Raw genomic sequence first — 25215 nt, 5'->3', positions numbered from 1 at the left:
AAAAAAAAAAAAAAAAAAAAAAAAAAAAAGGCCTGTCTGAAAGCAAAAATGTGCGAGGATGTCAAGATTAACATCTGATTTTGACACCTCAATTTACGAAACGCAGTTTGGCTGCAGTTCTACAAATGAATGAAACCCAACCTCCTAAAAAAAGAGAAGACTGAAATATAGCCATACATGTCAACATTAACTAGCTATATATACAAACGTTTCTGATCAAAAACCACTACTCCTCTGATGTGTTATTACAGAAACAATTGAGATTCCTTTAAATTTCTTCATTTTAAACAAAGATTCCAGGATTTTCCCATGTTCAATAAAACTACATCTGTCAATCTACAAAATTATTCCAAAAAACCCCCAAATTTTTTACCCCATCTGGTAGGGACCAGCTTCAGGTTTAAAACAGCTCTGCAACTTCATATATCAAGGCAGTGCTAATAAATGTAAACGGACACCACCCAAGGAGTCAGGAATGGGATACAACGGAGGAGGTGCCCTCCAATGCACTTCAGTACAAATGCTAATAATGTCCATTACTGCCCACAGCCAAAGCCAGAAACAACAACAAACAAAACTAAGGGCTACAGCCTACTGAGAGGCTGAGGTCGTCAAAGTCTGCGGCTGAGACCATATCAGGGTCCTGGGTCATGAAATGGAGTTGACTGTAAGAAATAGATTTTAAAACCAACTTTCATGGGAACCAGTTCAGACAAATGAAACAAACATGACAGAACCACAGCAAGACTCAATCCTTAATAATATTCCTCATAGTTGAAATGCCTCTTGTAGGAAACCAGACTATTTCTCTGAGTCTCTGTGATGTTATGAGTTTTCCCCCCCTCTTAACATTATCTTTAATAGATACTTTATCACACCTTAACTGGGCACTGACTATTAAATAGTAAACATGTTTCTGATAACCATATCTGGAGAGAATCTTTTAAAAGTGCTTGAATTTAGATACTTAAACTTGCTGCTCAAAGTAAGGCAGGTATAAAGACATCTTAAGAATGTTTTTTCACAAAAGACAGCGCAAACAAATGGCTATAATTTTTATAAGGCTAACTTTTCCTTCTGGTGACATCGTTGACTTACTGCCTAAGTCAGGAAAAGACTGTTCTCCCTCACTGAAATAAATAATTTTCTTGTCAAGGGGTCTTTAGAAGGATATCATTTACAAAATAAAGAGCTTCAGGGTGATTATTTGAAAAGGGAGAATAGAAAATCTCCTGTGTTTTGATTTCAGAAGATCAGGCTCTCTTATTTGATCAAAGCTTCATCTCTTAGTAAAACAATTTTAGAAGTTTAAACAAAAACACAAGGTATCTGTTTTAAGATTTATTTTCCTATTTAGCCTGTATTTGGTCTTTAGAAATGACAGGTATATAACATGTATACACACAAAGGGACATTCCTATCTTCAAGACAACAGTGAAATTACTAAATTACTTTGAAAGGAAAACCAGAATAGAATATACTGAAACAACTCAACACAGTAAAGTAGGTGATAATTTAGTCTTTGGTTATAACACGTGACAAAATGGTTCACATAAACAATTTCTTACCTCTATATTTAATTGTTGACATGTTATTAGTACCACCAGCCTAATATAGTTCAGCAAAATTTACTGTAAAGAAATTCTTTTGACCGTATATTCAAATTTGTAATTCAAAATTAGTTCAATCCTAGGAACCTAAAAATCAGTAAGAAACTCAAGTAACATTTGAACTACTGAAAAACTGTATTTCTCCTCTTTCCCGTCCAAGATTCCAAGAAATCTTTATTACTATCTTTGTAAATATATGCAGTTAATGTATCACCAAATCAAATGGATTCTGATGCAGATTTTTTTTTCCACAATACACATCCCTTCCCTCCATCGTAACTGGAACTCCCTGAAGACATCACTCTCCTGAACCACCGCAGCATCCTCTAACCTGTCTCCTTGCGCTACCCCATTTCCCACACTGTCAACCAGAATCATCTTCCTCAAAAGACAAGCCTGGGGCTTCCCTGGTGGCGCAGTGGTTGAGAGTCTGCCTGCCGATGCAGGGGACACGGGTTCGTGCCCTGGTCCGGGAAGATCCCACATGACACGGAGCGGCTGGACCTGTGAGCCATGGCCACTGGGCCTGCGCGTCCAGAGCCTGTGCTCCGCGACGGGAGAGGCCACAACAGTGAGAGGCCCGCGTATCATAAAAAAAAAAAAAAGACAAGCCTGCTCATTGGTTCTCTCTTGCTAACAAGAAAAAGTCCAAACATCCTAATGCTCCAATAAGCACACAGATTCTCACTACAAACCCTCAATAAATGCTCCCATGCCTTTGCTCACAGAATGTCATCGCCTGGAACACCTCCTTCTCTCCCTCCTCTTGATAACTCCTATTCATTTTTCAAGACCCAAGTCACATGTTACCTCTTTGAGAAGTCTTCTCCAACTCTGAGCTCTCTATCCTCCACGCTCCTACAAACACCTGTGCACACCTCTTACCCTTTCCAATAATGGTTTCACGAAAGTCTAACTTCCCCATTAGACAAAGAGTCCTCATGTGCAGGAGGAGCCAGGTCTTATCCAACTTTGAACCCCCTTAACCCCAGGACTTAGTACAAGTGTTCAGTAACCCTATCTAGTTTTCCATGTCACTGGTATGGTCAATGCTGTTGACTATGCTTTTTTGGGGTTTTTTTTTGCGGTACGCGGGCCTCTCACTGTTGTGGCCTCTCCCGTTGCGGAGCACAGGCTCAGCGGCCATGGCTTACGGGCCCAGCCACCCCGCAGCATGTGGGATCTTCCCAGACCGGGGCACGAACCCGTGTCCCCTGCATCAGCAGGCAGACTCTCAACCACTGCGCCACCAGGGAAGCCCTTTTTTTTTTTTTAAACAGAAAATATCTTGTAAACAAATGCATAGATGTATAACAAGGGAAACATGTTTCATTATAATGAACATGTTTACATAATAAAAATCTTATTCAAAAACCTTATTAGTGTAGCATTAATGAGGCAGGCATTTTGAAGAAATGCTCAGACATACTTTGGTACCTTTCTCTCTAGGCATCAACTGTCATTAGTCTCTTTCCCAGTTCAGCTCTAGACTTCAGCCTCTTATCAGCTGGCTGGCATCAACAGCCCCTCCAAGAAGTCCATCTTAGGGGCCAATTTGTTTTCACTGCCAGATGTTTTTCTCTGCCTCCCCACAGGAAGACCATATCCCCTGAGTGTGGAATCAGAATTAAAAGGCAACTTCCCTTAATGCCCTCTCCAGCTCCTTACTGTTCTCAGCAGAAGCCTCTTGGCAACAGCGACAGGCTGCACCTGATCGTGCACAGGTAAGCCTGACCACCCCCTCAGGAAATGTCATGGCCACCCTGTCCAGTCAGGAGGCATCTGACTCTAAAGCCAAAAATGTCTTACATGCTCTTATTTTCTTTTTTGAGAGGAAACCCTTTCATTTCTATGCCCCCCATCCTAATCAATACTTTTTCTTCTTGGCAAATAGTTCCCTTAGCAACCACTGCTTTATAGGATCAAGTACAACATGTTTATGAGACAAATGCTTTTATGTTTTTCTATTACACATTATACTTTACTGTAACAGCCATCCAACAGGGATTGAAAGCAAAAATTTAGTAAAGTCTGATTATACAGAAATCAAATCTGAGCCTAATAGTGCCACTGACAGCACTTGGCAAATTTGATGTTTTAAAATCTCTTTTCCTAAGTAAATCCACATATACAGCACAAGGATCAAGGTTCTGATTCTGATATAGTTTCTGATTTCTCCTTGGACTAGTCAGGACTTTAAGAACAAGGGGCGGGGGGATTAAAAACAGGAGTACTGCCCTTTAACTATTTATATCAAGTAGTTTTCTCCTAGTGCTCTCCATGCGACAAGATGTAGTCTCCAAGGCTGAAAGGTCAAGATAATTGAGATACCTCTGCAAATGTATTTTTAAGTTTGTAACTTCTGCAAGATACCAAATCCGAATGTGATTTTCTCTATATACAAAATGAAAGAAATGTGATAATTTCATGTATGAATTAGAATTCATGCATGTTCAAATATATGCAAATATGTGAGTACTCCAGCGAAGAGTCAGTTATAACTAACTGCTAACCTGACATCTCCACTTGGATATTTAGAAGAAACCAGGAAATGATATTTTACCTCGAGACAACCGTGGGACTGCAGTAGGCAGAATTATTTCATCCGTTCTTCCCATTTCATTCCAGAGAATGTTCACAAGATGTATAATCAAGAGTTGAAATTTAATAAAATTAATAACTTGTACTGATTCAATAAAGGGCATTCTTAAAGGAAACTGACTGTTTTCCCCCAACATCTTTATTGGACTATAATTGCTCTACAATGGTGCGTTAGCTTCTACTGTATAGCAAAGTGAATCAGCTATATGTATACACATATCCCCATATCCACTCCCTCTTGTGTCTCCCTCCCACCTCTCTACGTGGTCACAAAGCACTGAGCTAATCTCGCTGTGCTATGCAGCTGCTTCCCACCAGCCATCCATCCTACATGTGGTAGAGTATGTCCATGCCACACTCTCACCTCGTTCCAGCCCACCCCTCCCCCTCCCCGTGTCAAGTCCACTCTCCACGTCTGCGTCTTTATTCCTATCCTGCACATAGGTTCTAGAGAACCATTCTTTTCTTTTTAGACTCCATATATATGTGTTAGCATACGGTATTTGGTTTTCTCTTTCTCACTTACTTCACTCTGTAAGACAGACTCTAGGTCCATCCACCTCACTACAAATAACTCAATTTCATTTCTTTTTTTTTTTTTTTTTAAACATCTTTATTGGGGTATAATTGCTTTACAATGTCATTTCTTTTTATGGCTGAGTAATATTCCATTGTATACACGTGCCACATCATCTTTATCCATTCATCATCAAGTGTCGATAGACAGATTGCTCCCATGTCTTGGTTATTGTAAATAGTGCAGCAATGAACACTGTGGTATGTGATCCTTTTTGAAGTATGGTTTTCTCACTGGTATATATGCCCAGCATTGGGACTGCTGGGTCATATGGTAGTTTTATTTTTAGTTTTTTAATGTACCTCCATACTGTTCTCCTTAGTGGCTGTATCAATTTACATTCCCACCAACAGTGCAAAAGTGTTCCCTTTTCTCCACACCCTCTCCAGTATTTGTTTGTAGACTTTTTGATGATGGCCATTCTGACTGGCGTGAGGTGATACCTCACTGCAGTTTTGACTTGCATTTTTCTAATGATTACTGATGTTGAGCTTCCTTTCATGTGTTTGTTGTCAATCTGTATATCTTCTTTGGAGAAATGTCTAGGTCTTCTACCCATTTTTGGATTGGGTTGTTTATTTCATGTTGAGCGGAATGAGCTGCTTGTATACTTTGGAGATTAATCTTTTGTCAGTTCCTTTGTTTGCAAATATTTTCTCCCATTCTGAGGGTTGTCCTTTCATCTTGTTTATGGCTCCCTTAGCTATGCAAAATCCTTTAAGTGTCATTAGGTCCGATTTGTATATTTTTGTTTTTATTTCTCTTTCTCTAGGAGGTGGGTCAAAAAGGATCTTGCTGTGATTTATGTCATAGAGTGTTCTGCCTATGTTTTCCTCTAAGAGTTTTATAGTCTCTGGTCTTACATTTAGGTCTTTAATCCATTATGAGTTTATTTTGGTATATAGTGTGAGGAAGTATTCTAATTTCATTCTTTTACATGTAGTCCAGTTTTCCCAGCACCACTTACTGAAGAGGCTGTCTTTTCTCCATTGTATATTCTTGCGTCCTTTATCAAAGATAAGGTAACCAGGGGCTTCCCTGGCGGCGCAGTGGTTGAGAGTCCACCTGCTGATGCAGGGGACGTGGGTTCGTGCCCCAGTCCAGGAAGATCCCACATGCCGCGGAGCAGCTGGGCCCGTGAGCCATGCCGCTGAGCCTGCACGTCCGGAGCCTGTGCTCCTCAAAACGGGAGAGGCCACAACAGTGAGAGGCCCACGTACTGCAAAAAAAAAAAAAAACAAACAAACAAAAAAAACAAAGATAAGGTAACCACATGTGTGCGGGTTTATCTCTGGGATTCCTATCCTGTTCCATAGATCTATATTTCTGGTTTTGTGCCAGTACCAGACTGTCTTGATTACTATAACTTTGTAGCATAGTCTGAAGTCTGGAAGCCTGACTCCTCCAGCTCTGTTTTTCTTTCTCAAGATTGCTTTGACTATTCATGGTCTTTTGTGTTTCCATACAAATTGTGAACTTTTTTGTTCTAGTTCTGTGAAAAATGCCAGTAGTAGTTTGATAGCGATTGCATTGAATCTGTAGATTGCTTTGGGTAGTATAGTCATTTTCTCAATGTTGATTTTTCCAATCCAAGAACATGGTATATCTCTCCTTCTGTCTGTTTCATCTTTAATTTCTTTCACAAGTGTCTTACAGTTTTCTGCATTCAGGTCTTCTGTCTCCTTAGGTAGGTTTATTCCTAGGCATTTAATTTGTTTTGTTGCATTGGTAAATGGGAGTGTTTCCTTAATTTCTCTTTCAGATTTTTCATCATTAGTGTATAGGAATGCAAGAGATTTCTGTGCATTAATTTTGTATCATGCTACTTTACCAAATTCATTGATTAGCTCTAGGAGTTTTCTGGTAGCATCTTTAAGATTCTCTAAGCATAGTATCATGTCATCTGCAAAAATGTGACAGTTTTACTTCCTCTTTTCTGATTTGGATTCTTTTTATATCTTTTTCTTCTCTGATTGCTGTGGCTAAAACTTCCAAAACTACGTTGAATAACAGTGGTGAGAGTGGGCAACTTTGTCTTGTTCCTACTCTTAGTGGAAATGGTTTCAGTTTTTCATCATTGAGAACAATGTTGGCTGTGGGTTTGTCATATATAGCCTTTATTATGTTGAGGTAAGTTCCCTCTATGCCTACTTTCTGGAGGGTTTTTATCATAAATGGGTGTTGAATTTTGGTAAAAGCTTTTTCTGTATCTATTGAGATGATAATGGTTTTTCTCCTTCGATTTGCTAATATGGTTTATCACATTGATTGATTCGTGTATATTGAAGAATCCTTGCATTCTGTCGATAAACCTCACTTGATCATGGTGTATGATCCTTTTAATGTGCTGTTGGAGTCTGTTTTGTAGTATTTTGTTGAGAATTTTTGCATCTATGTTCATCAGTGATATTGGCCTGTAAGTATTTTTTGTGACATCTTTGTCTGGTTTTGATACCAGGGTGATGGTGACCTCATAGAATGAGTTTCGGAGTGTTTCTCCCCCTGCTATATTTTGCAAGAGTTTGAGAAGGATAGGTGTTAGCTCTTCTCTAAATGTTTCACAGAATTCACTTGTGAAGCCATCTGGTCCTGTGCTTCTTGTTTGTTGGAAGATTTACCACAGTCTCAATTTCCGTTCTTGTGATTGGTCTGTTTATATTTTCTATTTCTGCCTGGTTCAGTCTCAGAAGGTTGTGCTTTTCTAAGAATTTGTCCATTTCTTCCAGGTTGTCCATTTTATTGGTATATAGTTGCTTGCAGTAATCTCTCATGATCCTTTATATTTCTGCAGTGTCAATTGTTACTTCACCTTTTTCATTTCTAATTCTATTGATTTGAGTCATCTCCTTTTTTCTTGGTAAGTCTGGCTAATGGTTTATCAATTTTGTTTATCTTCTCAAAGAACCAGCTTTTGGTTTTATTGGTCTTTGCTATCATTTCCTTCATTTCTTTTTCATTTATTTCTGATCTGATTTATGATTTCTTTCCTTCTGCAAACTTTGGGGTTTTTTTGTTCTTCCTCTCATTGCTTTAGGTATAAGGTTAGGTTATTTGAGATGTTTCTTGTTTCTTGAGGTGGGATTGTATTGCTATAAACTTCCCTCTTAGAACTGCTTTTGCTTCGTCCCATAGGTTTTGGGTCATCGTATTTTCACTGTCATTTCTTTCTAGGCATTTTTTGATTTCCTCTTTGATTTCTTCAGTGATCTCTTGGTTATGTAGTAGTGTATTGTTTAGCCTCCATGTGTTTGTATTTTTTACAGTTTTCTTCCTGTAATTGATATCTAGTCTTACGAATTGTGGTCGGAAAAGATACTTGATAGGATTTCAATTTTCTTAAATTTACCAAGGCTTGATTTGTGACCCAAGATGTGATCTATCCTGGAGAATGTTCCATGAGCCCTTGAGAAGAAAGTGTATTCTGTTGTTTTTGGATGCAATGACCTCTAAATATCAATTAAGTCCATCTTGTTTAATGTATCATTTAAAGCTTGTGTTTCCTTATTTATTTTCATTTTGGATGATCTGTCCATTGGTGAAAGTCCGTGTTAAAGTCCCCCACTATGATTGTGTTACTGTCGATTTCCTCTTTTACGGCTGTTAGCATTTACCTTATGTATTGAGGTGCTCCTATGTTGGGTGCATAAAGATTTACAATTTTTATATCTTCTTCTTGGATTGATCCATTGATTATTATGTAGTGTCCTTGCTTGTCCCTTGTAATAGTCTTCATTTTAAAGTCTATTTTGTTTGATATGAGAATTGTTACTCTAACTTTCTTCTGATTTCCATTTGCATGGAGTATCTTTTTCCATCCCCTCACTTTCAGTCTGTATGTGTTCCTAGGTCTGAAGTGGGTGTCTTGTAGACAGCATATATACGGGTCTTCTTTTCGCATCCATTCAGCCAGTCTATGTCTTTTGGTTGGAGCATTAATCCATTTACATTTAAGGTAATTATCAGTATATATGTTCTTATTACCATTTTCTTAATTGTTTTGGGTTTGTTATTGTAGGTCTTTTCCTTCTCTTGTGTTTCCTGCCTAGAGAAGTTCCTTTAGTGTTTGTTGTAAAGCTGGTTCAGTGGTGCTGAATTGTCTCAGCTTTTGCTTGTCTGTAAAGGTTTTAATTTCTCCATCGAACCTGAATGAGATCCTTGCTGGGTAGAGTAGAGATCCTTGCTGGGTAGAGTAATCTTGGTTGTAGGTTTTTCCCTTTCATCACTTTAAATATGTCCTGCCACTTCCTTCTGGCTTGCAGAATTTCTGCTGAAAGATCAGCTGTTAACCTTATGGGGATTCCCTTGCATGTTACGTGTTGCTTTCCCCTTGCTGCTTTTAATATTTTAAAGTTATGATCATTTGATTAATATGTGTCTTGGCGTGTCTCTCCTTGGATTTATCCTGTATGGGACTCTCTCTCTGCTTCCTGTACTTGATTGACTATTTCCTTTCCCATATTAGGGAAGTTTTCAACTACAAACTATGCAAATATTTTCTCAGTCCCTTCTTCTCTTCTTCTTCTCGGACCCCTATAATTTGAATGTTGGCACATTTAATGTTGTCCCAGAGGTCTCTGAGACTGTCCTCAATTCTTTTCATTCGTTTTTCTTGATTCTGCTCTGCAGTAGTTATTTCCACTATTTTATCTTCCAGGTCACTTATCCATTCTTCTGCCTCAGTTATTCTGCTATTGATTCCTTCTAGAGAATTTTTAATTTCATTGATTGTGTTGTTCATCATTGTTTGTTTGCTCTTTAGCTCTTCCAGGTCCTAGTTAAACGTTTCTTGTATTTTCTCCATTCTATTTCCAAGATTTTGGATCATCTTTACTATCATTACTCTGAATTCTTTTTCAGGTAGACTGCCTGTTTCCTCTTCATTTGTTTGGTCTGGTGGGTTTTTACCTTGCTCCTTCATCTGCTGTGTATTTCTCTGTCTTCTCATTTTGCTTAATTTACTGTGTTTGGGGTCTCCTTTTCACAGGCTGCAGGTTTGTAGTTCCTTGGTTTTGGTGTCTGCCCCCAGTGGCTAAGGTTTGTTCAGTGGGTTGTGTAGGCTTCCTGGTGGAGGGGACTGGTGCCTGTGTTGTGGTGGATGAGGCTGGATCTTGCCTTCCTGGTGGGCAAGACTGAGTGCAGTGGTGTGTTGGGGTATCTGTGAACTTATTACGATTTTAGGCAGCCTCTCTACTAATGGGTGGGGCTGTGTTCCTGTCTTGATAGTTGTTTGGCATGGGGTGTCCAGCATTGTAGCTTGCTGGTCGTTGAGTGGAGCTGGGTCTTAGTGGTGAGACAGAGATCTCTGGGAGGGCTCTCACCGATTGATATCACGTGGGGCCGGGAGGTCTCTGTTGGACCAATGTCCTGAATTCAGCTCTCCCACCTCAGAGGCTTAGGCCTGACAGCCAGCCAGGGCACCAAGAGCCTGTCAGTCACACGGCTGGAGAAGGTGGGCTATGAGTTGATTGCCAGCCACTTCCCTGTTGTAGCTCTGTCTCAGCTGTCTCCAAAGGCCACCCAGATACATTGGGTTATTCCACCATTCCTCAGAACTTACACATGCCAGTCTGGGATTTGTAGATGTCCTCCTGATACTCTTCATTGAAATACCCTGCATTCATGGTGGTGAGAGATATGCTAATAGTGTTGGTTCCCTTCAGTTCAGAGACTGGGACAGTCTGAGCCTTCATGTGGCCAAGTCAGGAGCAGCTGGCCAACAGTCCGAAAGTGAGGTCATGTCAGATTCCAAGAAGGCTTTTTGCACCACCGGAGCAGGAGTCCCAAGCAGCCGCTCCGCTCAGCTGTAGCACTCTGGGGAACTTGATGGGACCCCTAAACAAGGATTTCTGCCGGCCCTAGAGCCTGACTTGCCCACCCAGGCAAGGAGTTGAGGAGAGCATCTCCCGGCCCTGTCTCACCAGAGAAGTGGGCCGGAAACTGATTTTTTATTTGGTTTGTTATTTGGTTATTAGTATTTACTTTACTGCAGGTGCAGAGTGGTGACTGACTAACACAGTTTGGGGCCATAGCCTCTGCTCATGCTAAGATGCCAGCAGTTTTACCAGCATTGTTTTTGCACCAGCAGTGCAAATGTCGACACAGAATAAAAGCAAATAGTATGTTAATATTACTGTGAAAATAACTTTGACCTCATGTACTACTTGAAAATGTCTCAGGGCCCCCCAGGGGTCTGTGGTCCACATTTTGAGAACTGCTGCTCTAAAGATCATGTCTTGCTGGTACATTTAGGCCAAGACAGCATAGGACCCAGGTTTGAGAAATAACAAAAGATACTGGGTACCTCTTCCCCTAACAGTTACTACGGAACCATAAAAACACATTTCTCTAACGTGATTTTAGTTATACGTGATTTGGAACAAACTGATGTCAGTATAATGCAGAAGGTGTGCTGGTTCATGTGTGCTTTCCCCCAGCTCATTAATGTTATAAAAACATCAGGAGAAAGTTTTCTCACAATAAAAGGAAAAGTCTTCGCAGTTAAATGAACACCTTAAGAAAAGGCTTATAATCTCATTTAAATTCCTTCCTTTAGCGTAAGAAATGGCTGCTATAGTGGTTGAACTTTCCACTACATTTAACTGTCCGGGGAGGTTCAATGTACAAATGAAAAAGCTAGAGATATTCTCCCGTGTTTAAAAACTCATGATGAAGAAACTACCCCTGGGGACTTCCCTGGTAGCACAGTGGTTAAGAATCTGCCTGCCAATGCAGGAGGCACGGGCTCGATCCCTGGTCCGGGAAGATCCCACATGCCATGGAGCAGCTAAGCCCGTGCGCCACAACTACTGAGCCTACTCTCTAGAGCCCATGAACCACAACTACTGAGCCCGCATGCCACAACTACCGAAGCCCGCTTGCTCTAGGGCCCATGTGCCGCAACTACTGAGCTCATGTGCTGCAACTACAGAAGCCCATGCACCCAGAGCCCATGCTCCACAACGAGAAAAGCCCCCGCTCGCCACAACCAGAGAAAAGCCCACGTGCAGCAATGAAGACCCAACACAGCCAAAAAAACAAAAAAAAACAAAAAACTACCCCTGGATCTTGTATTTAATTCTGATGAAACTAGTCTCCATTCAGAGTAAGCATCTGTGAGGTTCCCATGCCCTGAAGGAAGCAGCCTGAGCTCATGAGTGTGTAAGGCTGCAAAGGATGGGCTGTCCAGGCTCCAGATGCAAATGTTAGGAGCAGCTTACCTGAGTCAGGAGCTTTATTTGGAGTCTTATTGTTTATGTTTATCCTCTGTGTTCACAGTTCCATAGGTTTTGAGTGATCTGCCCCATCCCTATTTTTCCCAACAGCTCTGTTACCTTTAGTGTAGTGAATGATTTTGTAAAAAAAAAAATTTTTAATAGTGTACATGTGGTACCAAAGCAAAAACACCTGAAACACCTGTACTTCCAATAGTCACCTTCAGTCTAACCCTGGACTTGGTCTTTCTGTTCCACAGACTACTTTCCAATATTCTTGATGATGCCTGAAATTCCTTCTTTCCACAGTTGATATAAAAGATTCTAAGTGCAAAGACTACTGAGAAAGGAGTTGTGATCCTCAGGGTAGGAGAGGGGAAAAGGATGTGAAAGAAGAGGAGTCTTGGAAGATGTACAAAGACAGCCAGCTCCAGATCTGGGAAGCAGCAGCCCCGGGGGCTACACCTGCTCTGTGCCCAGGAGCTCAAGGAACCAGCCACAGCAACCCTGGCCCAACTGGTCCCAGATTCCACCTCTCTGCTTGTCAAAATATATTTCCATCTGCTTGCTGGTGTCTGAAATTCCAGTAACATGGAATAAAATGTTTCAGGTATGACTGCACTTATTGGACAAAGTACTGTGTGTTCATCTGAAATGTCCAACTTCCTGAAGGCAGAAGGCATTTGTAGACTCAGAGCCTTACCTTTTCTACCTCATATCAGCTTAGGGTAATGGAGTTTACTCCAAACCAAGATACGGCTACACCCCATTATGTGGCATTCCACTTACCAGAAACACGCTATAGCAGATATTAAAAAGCAAGGCACAGGGCTTCCCTGGTGGCGCAGTGGTTGAGAGTCCGCCTGCTGATGCAGGGGATACAGGTTCGTGCCCCGGTCCGGGAAGATCCCACATGCCGCGGAGTGGCTGGGCCCGTGAGCCATGGCCGCTGAGCCTGCGTGTCCGGAGCCTGTGCTCCACAACGGGAGAGGCCACAACAGTGAGAGGCCCGCGTACCGCAAAAAAAAAAAAAAAAAAAGCAAGACACAGATTCATGGCACACACTCAGAACCTCACAGTAATGGAATTCTGTTGGCAGAAGAGAGGCTGCTGGGAATATATATCAAATTAATTCTCCAGCTGTTCACATATCCCTGTGGCTACAGTAAGATACAGATAGCTAGTACTGGCATCTCTTTCCATGCCAGCCTAGAAACTCCAGTGTAATGTAAAATTGCTGCTCTTAACTCCCCCAGCTCCCGGCTGGCTGTTATCATGCATTCAGCCCTGCTCAAGGAGGAATCTAATGCAGTGAGCTTTCATTCTCTCTCCTTCCAGCTTAAAACGGATGATCTAAAAGCTGGTGCTTCCCTTTCCCTCTCTTCTTCATGCTGTAATCAGTGCAAAGCAAGAAGGGCAAAATTATGGTTATCAGTAGAAATGATTCATGACATAAAAATTTGTTTTATAGGCATTTCCACAAAGTAAAACTATGTTAGGCATATGTAACTATGTAGCAGAGTAGACCAAGCCTTAATCTAAAACAATGGAAATACTAAAATATGCACACAATTTTTTTTGAGGACTCTTAAACTGATGCAAACCTCTAAATATATAACAAACAAACATGACCACTGATTCATATTATGTCCAAGTGGGGAAGTCTTTGAAAAACAAACAGTACTGAACCAATTTACTAAATCAATTTATAGTAAAACATTTATGAATGATAAGCAAATGTTCCATTGCTGTAACTGTTGTCAACACCTCAGCAATACACACCTATCAGAGGAGGACCAGGGACGAACTATAGCATGTAAAGTCATTCGTTCAATCATTCTTTCTTTCAAACATTCATTCCTCAATCAGTTATTGGTATCTATTATACATCAAGAACTGAGCAAGGTACTAAGGATTAAAATGCTAGGAAAGAGGAGTTTACAGTATAATTTCCCACTACTCTAACCAAAATCATACCAAGTATGTGAATAAAATGCTCCTAGGAATCTTGAAACAGAGGAAAAAATTAAGTAAGGGAAGGATAATTTCCTTTTTGATAACAGGAAGCTGGTGGGGACAGAGAAGAACTTAAGAAAAGATAAGCAGTATTTCTAGAAGGAATTCATGAGGCAAGATGAGAAGAGGAGAAACCAGGGCTACAGAACACAACTCTCCTATTTCAAAATTCTGCCTAAATTAGGGACTATCTACCCTTAATTGCATATAGAAAATCAGATAGCCCAGAGGTCTGTTCTCATGGAGAGGCCCTGGCCCAGGAGACCACAACCTTTAGCTTTGTCATTAGAGTGACCCTGAACAAGGCATTTGGCCCCCTCGGCTCCAATTCATTTCATCACTAAAACGGAGGTGGGATGGGTAATCTGTGAGGTCCCTTTAGACCTCCTCCTTTTGTTTCCTTGATTCTGGCATCTTAGTTGAAACTGTACAATGCTAACAATTTACAGGTCACAGTGTCAGAGAATCACACGCTTATGGTGGTCACAATTTAAATTTAAAATAATTTCCCATTTATCAGACCAGTTTAAGGTCTGGAAAACAATCACTGTGCAGAGTAAGGCAAGCCAAAGGTGCTTTTAATAGAACAAATATCACTTTGCAGGACCCTTCTAGCACCTCCAATCCTAGAGGATTTACTGGCTGAGGTCCCAACAGATTAAAACAGGATTGGTCTTGAATTGATAACTACTGAAGCATTGAGTCATTACACAGTTGCCTCTACTTCTGTATATATTTGAAAACTTCTATGATAAAATGGTTTTTTTTTAAAATGGGAGGAGATTATGGGAAAATTAATCAAATACTTAAAAACGAATAACAATAGATATGTCACATGTCAATATTGATGGGACACAGCTAAGGCAGTGTTTAAAGGGAAATTTCACAGGAAATAAGAAAGGTTAAAAAAAATGAGCTGGGCTTCCCTGGTGGCACAGTGGTTGAGGGTCCGCCTGCCGATGCAGGGGACGCAGGTTCGTGCCCCGGTCCGGGAAGATCCCACATGCCGTGGAGCGGTCGGGACAAAAAAAAAAAAAAAAAAAAAAAAAAAAAAAATGAGCTAAGCATTCAACTGAAATTAGAAAATGATCAACAAAGCAAATCCAAAGAAACAAGAAAGATGAAGTTAGTACATGGAGAAAATCAATGTAACAGAGATAAAAGCAACAAAAGTGATTAACATAATAAAAACTAATTCTTCAAAAATATTATTAAGATATCTCATAAATGGCTTATGACTAACAGTCCCATATAGCATGTCACCTCATCCAGGTACTTGGACATATAAATATATTTTTTCAACCAGTTTCTCTTTGGTGTGGTTTTACCAGGAAGTTACTCAAAGTCAGACACTAAATGGTTACATTTCTGAAACTTTTTTAAATAATCAGAACAGGATACTTGATTGTTCATGGAAACTCTTCCCTAGCTACAACTAGTCTGACTGAACCCAATGGTGTAGAACTCAACCCCCTTACATTTCCCCTACTTTGAGACTGAATCTCAACGTTTTAAAAGGAAAATCTCAGGCCTCCTCCACTGGCCCATGCTTCTGCAGTGCTGGACTGGCCTTCTGGTCAGGCACATGTCATTATTAAGCAACAAAGTCTTCTCTGAGCATGAATGTCCACTAAAATACGTAGCCCCTTGTTTAACCAGCTTCAAGGAATATTGGTTTTGTTATCAAATGTACTGCTGCTTAAAAATTGATACATCTTAGTTGAGGGAAAAATTATCTTGGAGAAGTACCTAATTCTTTCACATTTCCTCTCTTCATCTAGATTCTCTAAAAGCCGTCCTTAAAGCCAGGTGATTAGCCATCCCTTAGGTACCTGGCTCAGTGTTTTATTCTCCTACAGAGGTGCTTTGGTGTAAATAACACCTAGTGAGGGTGTTATAAGAATAGCCCTATCAGGCTTCCCTGGTGGCGCAGTGGTTGAGAGTCTGCCTGCCGATGCAGGGAACACGGTTTCATGCCCCCGTCTGGGAAGATCCTTTCCAAAAAAAAAAAAAAAAAAAAAAAAAAAAAAAGAATATCCCTATCAAACTTCTTAAGGATACAGAATTGGGAAGCAACGGTCTCCAAAGAAAGTCCAACATCTAGCCATTCCAGTCTCTGGCACGGAACACAAAGCCTGTTTAGATTTGATCCCAGTCCACTTCTTCACCCTCATCTCTTCCACTCTTTCCCACTTACTACAGCAATACTTCATAATGATGTGCTCCCAGATGACCCATACTGTTCCTGACCCCTGGGCTTCGCACAAGGTGCTCTCTCTGGCTAGGAAGCTGCTTCTCTTCACCTGCTTTGAAAGCTCCTATTCAGTCTTTAATACTTTCTCCAGGTTTCATCTGCTCTATATAGGGACTAAATCAAGAATTGTCTCCTCTGTAGGAGTTCTGTTATACATCCATTAAAATTATTTCGCTTACGGCAGTATAATGAAATTGCTCATCTAATCTCCACCAGAAAGTGGGCTCTTTTTATCACTGGGCTATCATAGGGCTTGCAAATAGTAGCTTAGCAAAATAAACATCTGCAGAAGGAATAAACAGGAACAGGAGGACCTGAACTTAAGCAAAGCAATCAATCTTTAAGTGCCAAACTTTTTCTGGAAAGTAAGTTTGGTGGTAGGGAGAAAGTCAATTATTCAGAAATAACTGAGAAACATCTTTGGATCTCGGTCTTCCCACTTCTGAAATATTAATACTAACTCAAGTTTTCTTTTAGCCTCAACATTTTATTACCCAACACTTCCACATATCAAACAGTTACATGTCTCATGAGTGAACAAGTGTGATACTCCTCAACCACGTTGGATAAAGAATAACTTAAATAATAAACTCTGTTCTCTCCCTTCCTACCACTTCTGTCTGTCATGACCATAATTAGATAATGTGACGCAAGTTAGTGCCTCGTGCCAGAAAGGCACTTGTGGATATAATACACAGTATCATTTTATAAACATTAATGGATGCTCTACCCTAAAATCTGTCAGTCAAATGACCAAGAGTCAAACAGAAGGCTAGATGTGGGAATGCCTTTTTTTCTTGACTGTACTCATCCAACAGTGTAAATCACGACAGGGAGAAGAAGAAATGTGACCAGAATTTCACGCAACAAGAACAACAAAACGAGCATGATATTCTGAAAATAACCACTTTGAAAGATATACATTTTTCATTATACTAGCTGAACAGTTAGCACAGATAATGAAGCACATTTCATACCTACCCCGCCAGTCAAATCTTCTGATAACAGCTAACAATTCCTGAGCCAGGGACCTTACTAGGTGCTTTCCATAGACTTACGCATTTAGCTGAGGAGGAAAGCTAAGCAACGAGGTCTGAATTCCACACAGACTTATATCACCAAACAGGCAACAAGAGGAATTGAAGAAATAGGGAAGTAAGGTGGTCGAATGGTTGGACAAAATGTCAAGTCCAAGTGAGTCTAAAGAACCCAAGCACCAGGGAAAAGAAAGAGAGGAACACTGCTATTTTTCCATCTCACACTGGGGATGTCCATCTCGAGTGAATATGGCCTAGAGACCCATGGCGGACTGTCATCACCACAAGGGCTGGCAGAGCCTCTCTGACACCTTCTCAGCCAAGACAATGGAGTTGCTGGAGAACCTTTGGAAACATCCAAGAACAGAAAACCCAACAATATAAACATGACCTCAACTATTCTATCATCCAGGAAACAAAGGTTTCCTTGTGAAAGCAATAATGCCTCCACATAAAGCAATACTCCTGAGGCGAAAGTAATCATTTCTAAAAGGTGTAATGATCTGTAAGTAGCACTAAGGAATCTTTTCAGGATAATGAATTAGTGAAATCAGTTAGCAATCATTTTGAAGGAAATGTCTTTGCAAATCAACTTGGGCCCTGCTATGAACCTCACCTTAGTAATTTATCTGAATTCTTCAAAGTAAACAAAGTAGAAGATGATAAGAAGTGAAAGAGTGATCACCTTTAATTCCAACAATTATATTTCTAACTGATCCTTACCACTAACTCTGATACTGTTCTACAAAGAAATATCATCCCTAAATATCACGCCCTCAATCCCAAACCTTTAAATTTTGGGGGGAAGCAAGAGTATCTCTATGTGTGATCTTATTTATCCCTACACACTCCATGGATCTCCTGCTATCTGGTCCTGGCAACAAAGCACAAGTTGCCAGCAATATTCAATGAACATTTTTTTTATGTGCCCAGTTTCGTGGTAAGTGAAAGTTTGATGTGTATGTCCAGATCTTTTTTTTTTTCTTAAAACATCATTAAAATCCACATTGCTACTGTATGTTCATATGGAAAGAAGTATTATAAATTAGATACCAGAATCAGGGAATTCCCTGGCAGTCCAGTGGTTAGGACTCGGTGACTGCAGGGGCCGGGGTTCGATCCCTGGTCAGGGAACTAGGATCTCGCAAGGCACACGGCATGGCACAAAAAAAGAGGGCTTCCCTGGTGGCGCAGTGGTTGAGAGTCCGCCTGCCAATGCAGGGGAGACGGCTTCTGTCCAGTGGTTAGGACTCGGTGACTGCAGGGGCCGGGGTTCGATCCCTGGTCAGGGAACTAGGATCTCGCAAGGCACACGGCATGGCACAAAAAAAGAGGGCTTCCCTGGTGGCGCAGTGGTTGAGAGTCCACCTGCCAATGCAGGGGAGACGGCTTTGTGCCCCGGTCCAGGAAGATCTCACGTGCCGTGGAGCGGCTGGGCCTGTGAGCCATGGCCGCGGAGCCTGCGCGTCCGGAGCCTGAACTCCACAACGGGAGAGGCCACAACAGTGAGAGGCCCACGTACCGGGGGTGGGGAAGAAATGAGAATCAGAGAGCTGTGGCCTATTTAGAAACCTCACGCCACACAGGGCTTGTCTGATACATTGATTCTTAAAGGCATCAAGTCCTTGAAATTCAACCTGAAACTCTCCTCCTAGAAGCAAATGTAGATAAGGGGACAATGAAAAGCAGGACTCTTGCCTCAGGGTATGTCAAGAAATGAATATTATCGCTTGGGAGAACTTTGATTTGTACAGTAATGATTTAATCCCTGAGATTCACGTGATATAGACCACACAAGCAAATATAAGGAGACATAAAAAGATTAAGCAGGGACTTCCCTGGTGGCGCAGTGGTTAAGAATACCCCTGCCAATACAGGAGACACGGGTTTGAGCCCCGATCCGGGAAGATCCCACATGCCGTGGAGCAACTAGGCCTGTGTACCACAGCTTCTGAGCCTGCGCTCTAGAGCCCGCGAGCCACAACTACTGAAGCCCACGCGCTTAGGGCCCGTGCTCCGCAACAAGAGAAGCCACCGCAATGAGAAGCTCACGCACAGCAACGAAGAGTAGCCCACGTTCCCCACAGCTAGAGAAAGACCGCACACAGCAACCAAGACCCAACGCAGCCAGAAGTAAATAAACTAATAATTAAAAAAAAAAAAAGATTAAACAATCTTAAGAACATGTTTGAAAAATACATTTGCACACTTCCCACAACACTGGAGTTTCCTTTGTGTAGTAATCAAACAACTACACCTAACAGATGCCAAGCTCTGAGACCCTGGGGGTCTCGGCCATGACATCAACACTACCCCACAGTCTTCAATGGCTCCCACCTGCCTCCACAGTCTAGTCTAACCCCTCATGCTGATAAATGAGGCTTGTGCCCGGCCGCAGCTAGCCTCCCAGTTATGCCCCACTTCGAGGCCAGCACCTCTTCCCTCCCCAGCACTAAAGCCTCAGGGCCTGGGAACCCACGTCCCCGCAACCCAGAACATCCTCCCTCCACCCCAGTTCTGCGCCCATTCACTCCCCCACCCCTTTAGGATTCTGACCAATCTGGACTTCTCGGCATGACTTTCCATGACCACTCTAAACTGCAAACCACTTCCCCCTCTCGGCTTTATTTTTCTGCACAGATTGTATATCCCTCTGGCACGGTATGTTTTACTTAATAACACTGTTCATTTTGTCTCTCTCTACCGGAAATCTCCAGGTTGATAAAGATTTTTGTCTGTCTTGTTCATAGCTCTGTCTTTCGCACCTAGAGCAGGGCTTAGCACACAGTAGGTCCTCCATAAATATTTACTGAATCAATTCTCTGAGTATTTTGCTGATTGCATGTCCTCTGCGAGGCACTAGCTTTCTTGCACTGTTTAACTGGAAATCTGCTACCATCTTACTGTGTGTGGCTTAAATGTTTTCTCCTCAAAGTTAACTTGATTTCCTCCCACCCACTTCACTTATCCAAAGACACTGCAGCTGTCTGTTTGCAGCTGGATTCTGAGCTGCTGGGGGGTGGAGGGTAGGGTCCCAATCCTCACTTGCTGAATGGAGAAAATGAAAGTGAAACTGGACTAGGGGACTACTCCATTAATAATATCCTGTGGGGGAAAAAAGCAGCAGCTTCAAAGATAGTCCGTGGGTATCTAAGATTTACGTTTACTTACGTTCTTCAATACTTATGCATTTATATTTAACATCTTTCCAGGATGTCTGAGATGCAAAAAAATATACTTTATAGTAATTCATGCCTACCAGGGGCTTAGGAAGCAAGTACCTTTTGGGTATTTTAAAACACTGCAAAGAAACTTTACCTTTCTTTCAAAGCTAAAGAAAACAGTTGATAAATGTCTGCATTTCAAGTCTGAACGCATGCATGAACATACACATATAGAGAATAACTAATTTGCTTCCAAAAAGAAACATAAATAAACACCACATGAATCACCCAGTCCTTTTTCCACATGCTACAGCAGCATGTATTCCCACATGCAATTAGGTAGGTGAATTTTGCAAGACCTCGACCCTGCAATGTTATTCTATTCAAAGTTAGTCCTTATAGTGTAAAAGATGTCATCAATAAATGGTTCAAATGATAAAACTCACAATTTCTGGAAATATAGCTACCTTAACTCCGAACTGAAAGGTTAAAAATTACCATCTATTTTATTAGGTTCAATATACCTCTCAAGAACTAATGGTTGTCAGGATATAAAAGAAAATATAGACCATTTCCAAAGGATGCTCTGCTCAAATCCATATCCTATTTAGCTAACAAGGATCACCAATTTTCGAAGGATTAGAATATACAGAGATACGTAGTGCTGAACATATATACAAGCACTTAACACACTCTTTAATAATTCTGTTGTTTTAAACTTCCGAGTGCCCCCTACTCCATCACTCTCTATTCCTTTACCCTGCTCTATTTTTTTTTTTTTTTTTTTACAACATTCGTCTATCTAGCAGTGTATCATAGAACTATTTGCTTTTTTGGTTAGTGACTCCCTCGGTAAGTTCTCTGAGGCAGGGGTTTCTTTGGTTTAACCACATCACAGTGACTGCCATGTAGCAAGTGCCTGATTAATATTTGTTGAGACAAATCATCACAACAGGCTATATGATCGGTGCTTAAGTGTGAGGCATATCCAATGTGCTGGGGGTCAGAGAGGAGGGATGGCTTCTAGGAGAAGGTATTGTCTGGGTACAGTCTTGATATCACCAAAGACTAGAGGAAAGGCGAAAATTAAATCATTTGGAGAGATGTTTAGGTTTCAATCTAGATAGTCTAAAGTCACGTTTAATGAAAATAAATGGCTTTTTCAGTCGTAAAAAAATAAATAAACTTTCAAGTTTATAGAGGATTGCTAGGTTCTCAGGGAAGTCCTAAGATGCACACCTTGAGTAAGATGCTTACCTGCTGCACTGCCTGCAGCATCCCTATGGGCCTCACCTAGTGGCCTTTGGTATCAGTTAGGTGGAGGAAGGGCGCCACATACCCTGGTTTGCAGGACCAGTGAATGAGTCTGATAACCGAGACATTTCCACTTAGCATCAGGGCCACTACTCCTAGGACTGTGTACAATGTCACATGAGAAAGGAGAAGAGACGGGCGCCCTCACTTCAGTGGGATGTAGCATGACCACAGAACACTAATTATCGTTCAAGACAACCCTGGGCACGGGAAGAATGAACTGACTCAGCTTGGAGAGATTCCAGCTACAAACGAAACCCAACCCCTTCAGGTACAGCGGCAGCTCTCCTCTTAAACAGGTGTCTCAAAGACACTCTGCCACCTCTCGTTTCTATTCCTTTCCCACGAGCATGGAATTTACCTGTAACCCCCACCTGCCCCGAAAAGCTGGGCTTGCCATCCTGGCAGACCTCACGTGCAGTCTGGCAAGATGTTCATGGTTTCACAAGGGTCGGCACGAGGCAGCTCCAAGCCCTTGCTGTGCATCCTGCAAAGTGCTTTAACGGGGAGGAAGCTGAGGACACAAGGTGCCCTTATCCGGGAACAAGGCAAGGAGCTGGTGTGGACTTCATGACCAAGGCTCGACCTCACGGTCTTTGAAAATCTCTCTGAGGGAGGTAACTGGCCAGAGCATACGCAAGCGGGGCGGGGGCGGGGGTTCCATCACTGACAGAACACAGAAAGGGACAGCTAAGTGCCAGTCAGCCTCACACCTGAACAGGCAACCAGAGAATGTGTCCATCTGTACAGGGGCTGGACATCCCTTCTCTCCACCCACCACCCTCATGTCCGTCATCTCCTGCAACAGTTTCCTCTGCCTTCTGGTCTGCTCCTCCCTGTTCCCCTCAAACCCTTTCCTCCTCACCCCAAGTGCTCTGGCAGTGTACCCCCTGACCCAGCACGGAGGAAGCCTACCCTCCAGCGCCCCTGCTGCCTGGCCTCCCATGTTGGGGGAGTCGACTGGGCATACTTGGGGAAGCGACACTGCCCAGCACTTCCTTTCCCTCCATCCCACCCCAAGGCCAAGGAGCACTCTTCCCCCCTCCCCTGAGTCCTTCCTGTTTCCCAGGCCAGGTCCATCCAGGACACTCAACTGCCAGAGGTCAGAGTGCCACATTCCACGGCCTTCACAGCCCCACGGGGAGGGCTCGGATTCCTGCATGGGGGGTAGGGGTGGGGCAGGGACCGAAAAGTTCAGCAGAGGCTGATTCGGCCGCTGTGCCCACTACTCTGACACCAAGGTCAAGGCGTGGGGAGGGCAACGGGGGTCCCAAGAGCTCCCTCCAGAGTGGGCAAGAAGAAGCCCCTCACTCTCTTTGGGCTTGGAAGGAAGAGGCAGGTGCTGTAGAAACTGTAAAATGCATTAAGATAACATGACAAAGTGTTATGGGCCTCGGTCCCTTAATCTGTAAAACGAGGGGCTGACCTAGAGATGCTTTTCTAAGGGCCCTTCCAACTCCATAATTCTCACTCCTGGTACAGCTCTCTGGCCTCAGACATTTCCAGGGTCTGATGTATTTCTGGCTAACAAATAGAATGCCATTCTCACTCAGAAGGCAACCAAACCTCTTTAACCTCCCAAAGCAAAATTCTCCTCTTGCAATATCGGATTCCTCTGTCTCCGACTCAGTGCCTCCCAGATTCTCTTCATGTCTTTCTTGTGATCTCTGTGTCCTTCAGGTTTTAACTCAAACCCTCAAGGCCTGGCTTCTCAAGGGCTTCCCAACTTCCCCTGCTTGTAGAACCCAAGGAAATCAGAGCCCCAAGAGAAATCAACCTCCTGGATGTCCATCCCATCCCAGAGATCTAAGGGCCACATTATCATGGGACTTGAAAACTCAGGCCCCACCTGGACCTAAGCGGGTGGGGGGCGCTGGGAGGCATGGTGCCCAGTGCTGAGTCCCTCAAACACAGAAGTTCCACTCCACTGCTGTCAGAAGCTGTGCAGGAATGAAGACCTGGAAGCCCAAAGCAACACTGTGTGAACAGATGAAATACGCCGACTTCAGTCTGGGCTTGGGACCTCCTAACTCCCTCCCAAGACGGTCAAGATGACCTCCTCTCCTGGAAGACGGGGGAGCAGGGCTAGCATTTGACCTACTTGGGACAGGAGTCAGCCTGCTGATCAGCTACCTGATTGATGGGAACAGAATTTGGGAGGGAAGGAAAAAAACATACGGTGCTGAGGAGACTGGGGAGGGGAATTAACAAGAGGAACCCACTTAGGGCTGCCATTCAGATGATAGACAAAGTCATAAATAGCATTCGTTAGCCAGGTTCTGCCTCTATAACGTGCTCTGTGGACAAAAACACTCCCACGTGGTCAAAATCCACCAACTGTATTTCAACCAAATGTCTATCTTTCCCCTTTTTTGAAACCAACCATCGTTTTTAATAAATCCCCATGAGTAAAGTCTGACGGCAAAGACTAAGTCCGGCAGATGAGATGATAAAAAACGATCCTGCGAAAGGTATCCTGATGTAGTCATCTCATGCTAAGCTATCGCTTTTAGTGGGGGGAAAATAACAACCGCCCCCCCACCCCAGAATCCCTGATCAATTATCACTTCCTTCCTGTCAAGCCAAGATTCAACACAGAACACTCCCTTTATTCACTAAGACCCAAACACTAGTGAGAGAATATGCATTCTGTGTGGTGAATCATCTGGAACTAACCAGAGTTTGGCCTTCTCCTCCCCCACGTAGACACTACCGTTCATAAGAAATTGGTTCAGAGTTCTGCTCAGTACAATCTGTACGTCACCACCACGTGCTGCTCTCCCTGTACTGCTGGGGCTGCTCCACTGCCAGGGCTGATGCTCGCACACGAGCTCAGTGCGGAGCTGCAGCAGCAGTGCTCAGACGGTCCAGAAAAGTATGCCCTAGGAAAGTGCGTCCTTTCACGAAGATCAGGTTTTATGAATGGCGGCTTCAATGTGGGTGAGACAGACAGAGACGGAGGGATGGCAATCATACACACCTGTTCTTTTTTTTGGGGGGGGTACGCGGGCATTTCACTGTTGTGACCCCTCCCATTGCGGAGCACAGGCTCCGGACGTGCAGGCTCAGCGGCATGGCTCACGGGCCCAGCCGCTCCGCGGCAGGTGGGATCTTCCCAGACTGGGGCACGAACCCGTGTCCCCCGCATCGGCAGGCGGACTCTCAACCACTGCGCCACCAGGGAAGCCCCACACCTGTTCTTTTTATAAAACTATGAATCTTGATGACCCAACTGTGAAATAATCTTGCCACACAAGAAACATACTGCAGGCATTTACACTGAAATAAATTTTTTTTTTTTTTAAGTTGGGTACCGGGGAGGGTTTAACAGTTGAAAAAAAAATTCTGGAATACACTGAGACACTAAAAAAAAGGGAGGGGCTTCCCTGGTGGCGCAGTGGTTGGGAGTCCACCTGCCGATGCAGGGGACA

General features: G+C 42.7%; 1 protein-coding gene across 3 annotated transcripts in view; it reads right to left on the bottom strand.

Annotated features, from left to right (window-relative positions):
- Positions 1–25215, bottom strand: part of CRIM1 (cysteine rich transmembrane BMP regulator 1) — a 210317-nt gene that overhangs the window by 161667 nt on the left and 23435 nt on the right. The gene's annotated exons all lie outside the window — the stretch shown is intronic.

This window comes from Neophocaena asiaeorientalis, unplaced genomic scaffold (genome assembly GCF_003031525.2).
Source record: "Neophocaena asiaeorientalis asiaeorientalis breed wild unplaced genomic scaffold, Neophocaena_asiaeorientalis_V1.1 scaffold171, whole genome shotgun sequence".
Classification (NCBI taxonomy): Eukaryota; Metazoa; Chordata; class Mammalia; order Artiodactyla; family Phocoenidae; genus Neophocaena; species Neophocaena asiaeorientalis.
Note: the sequence above shows the minus strand (reverse complement) of the source record. Positions and strands in the feature narration are given on the sequence as shown.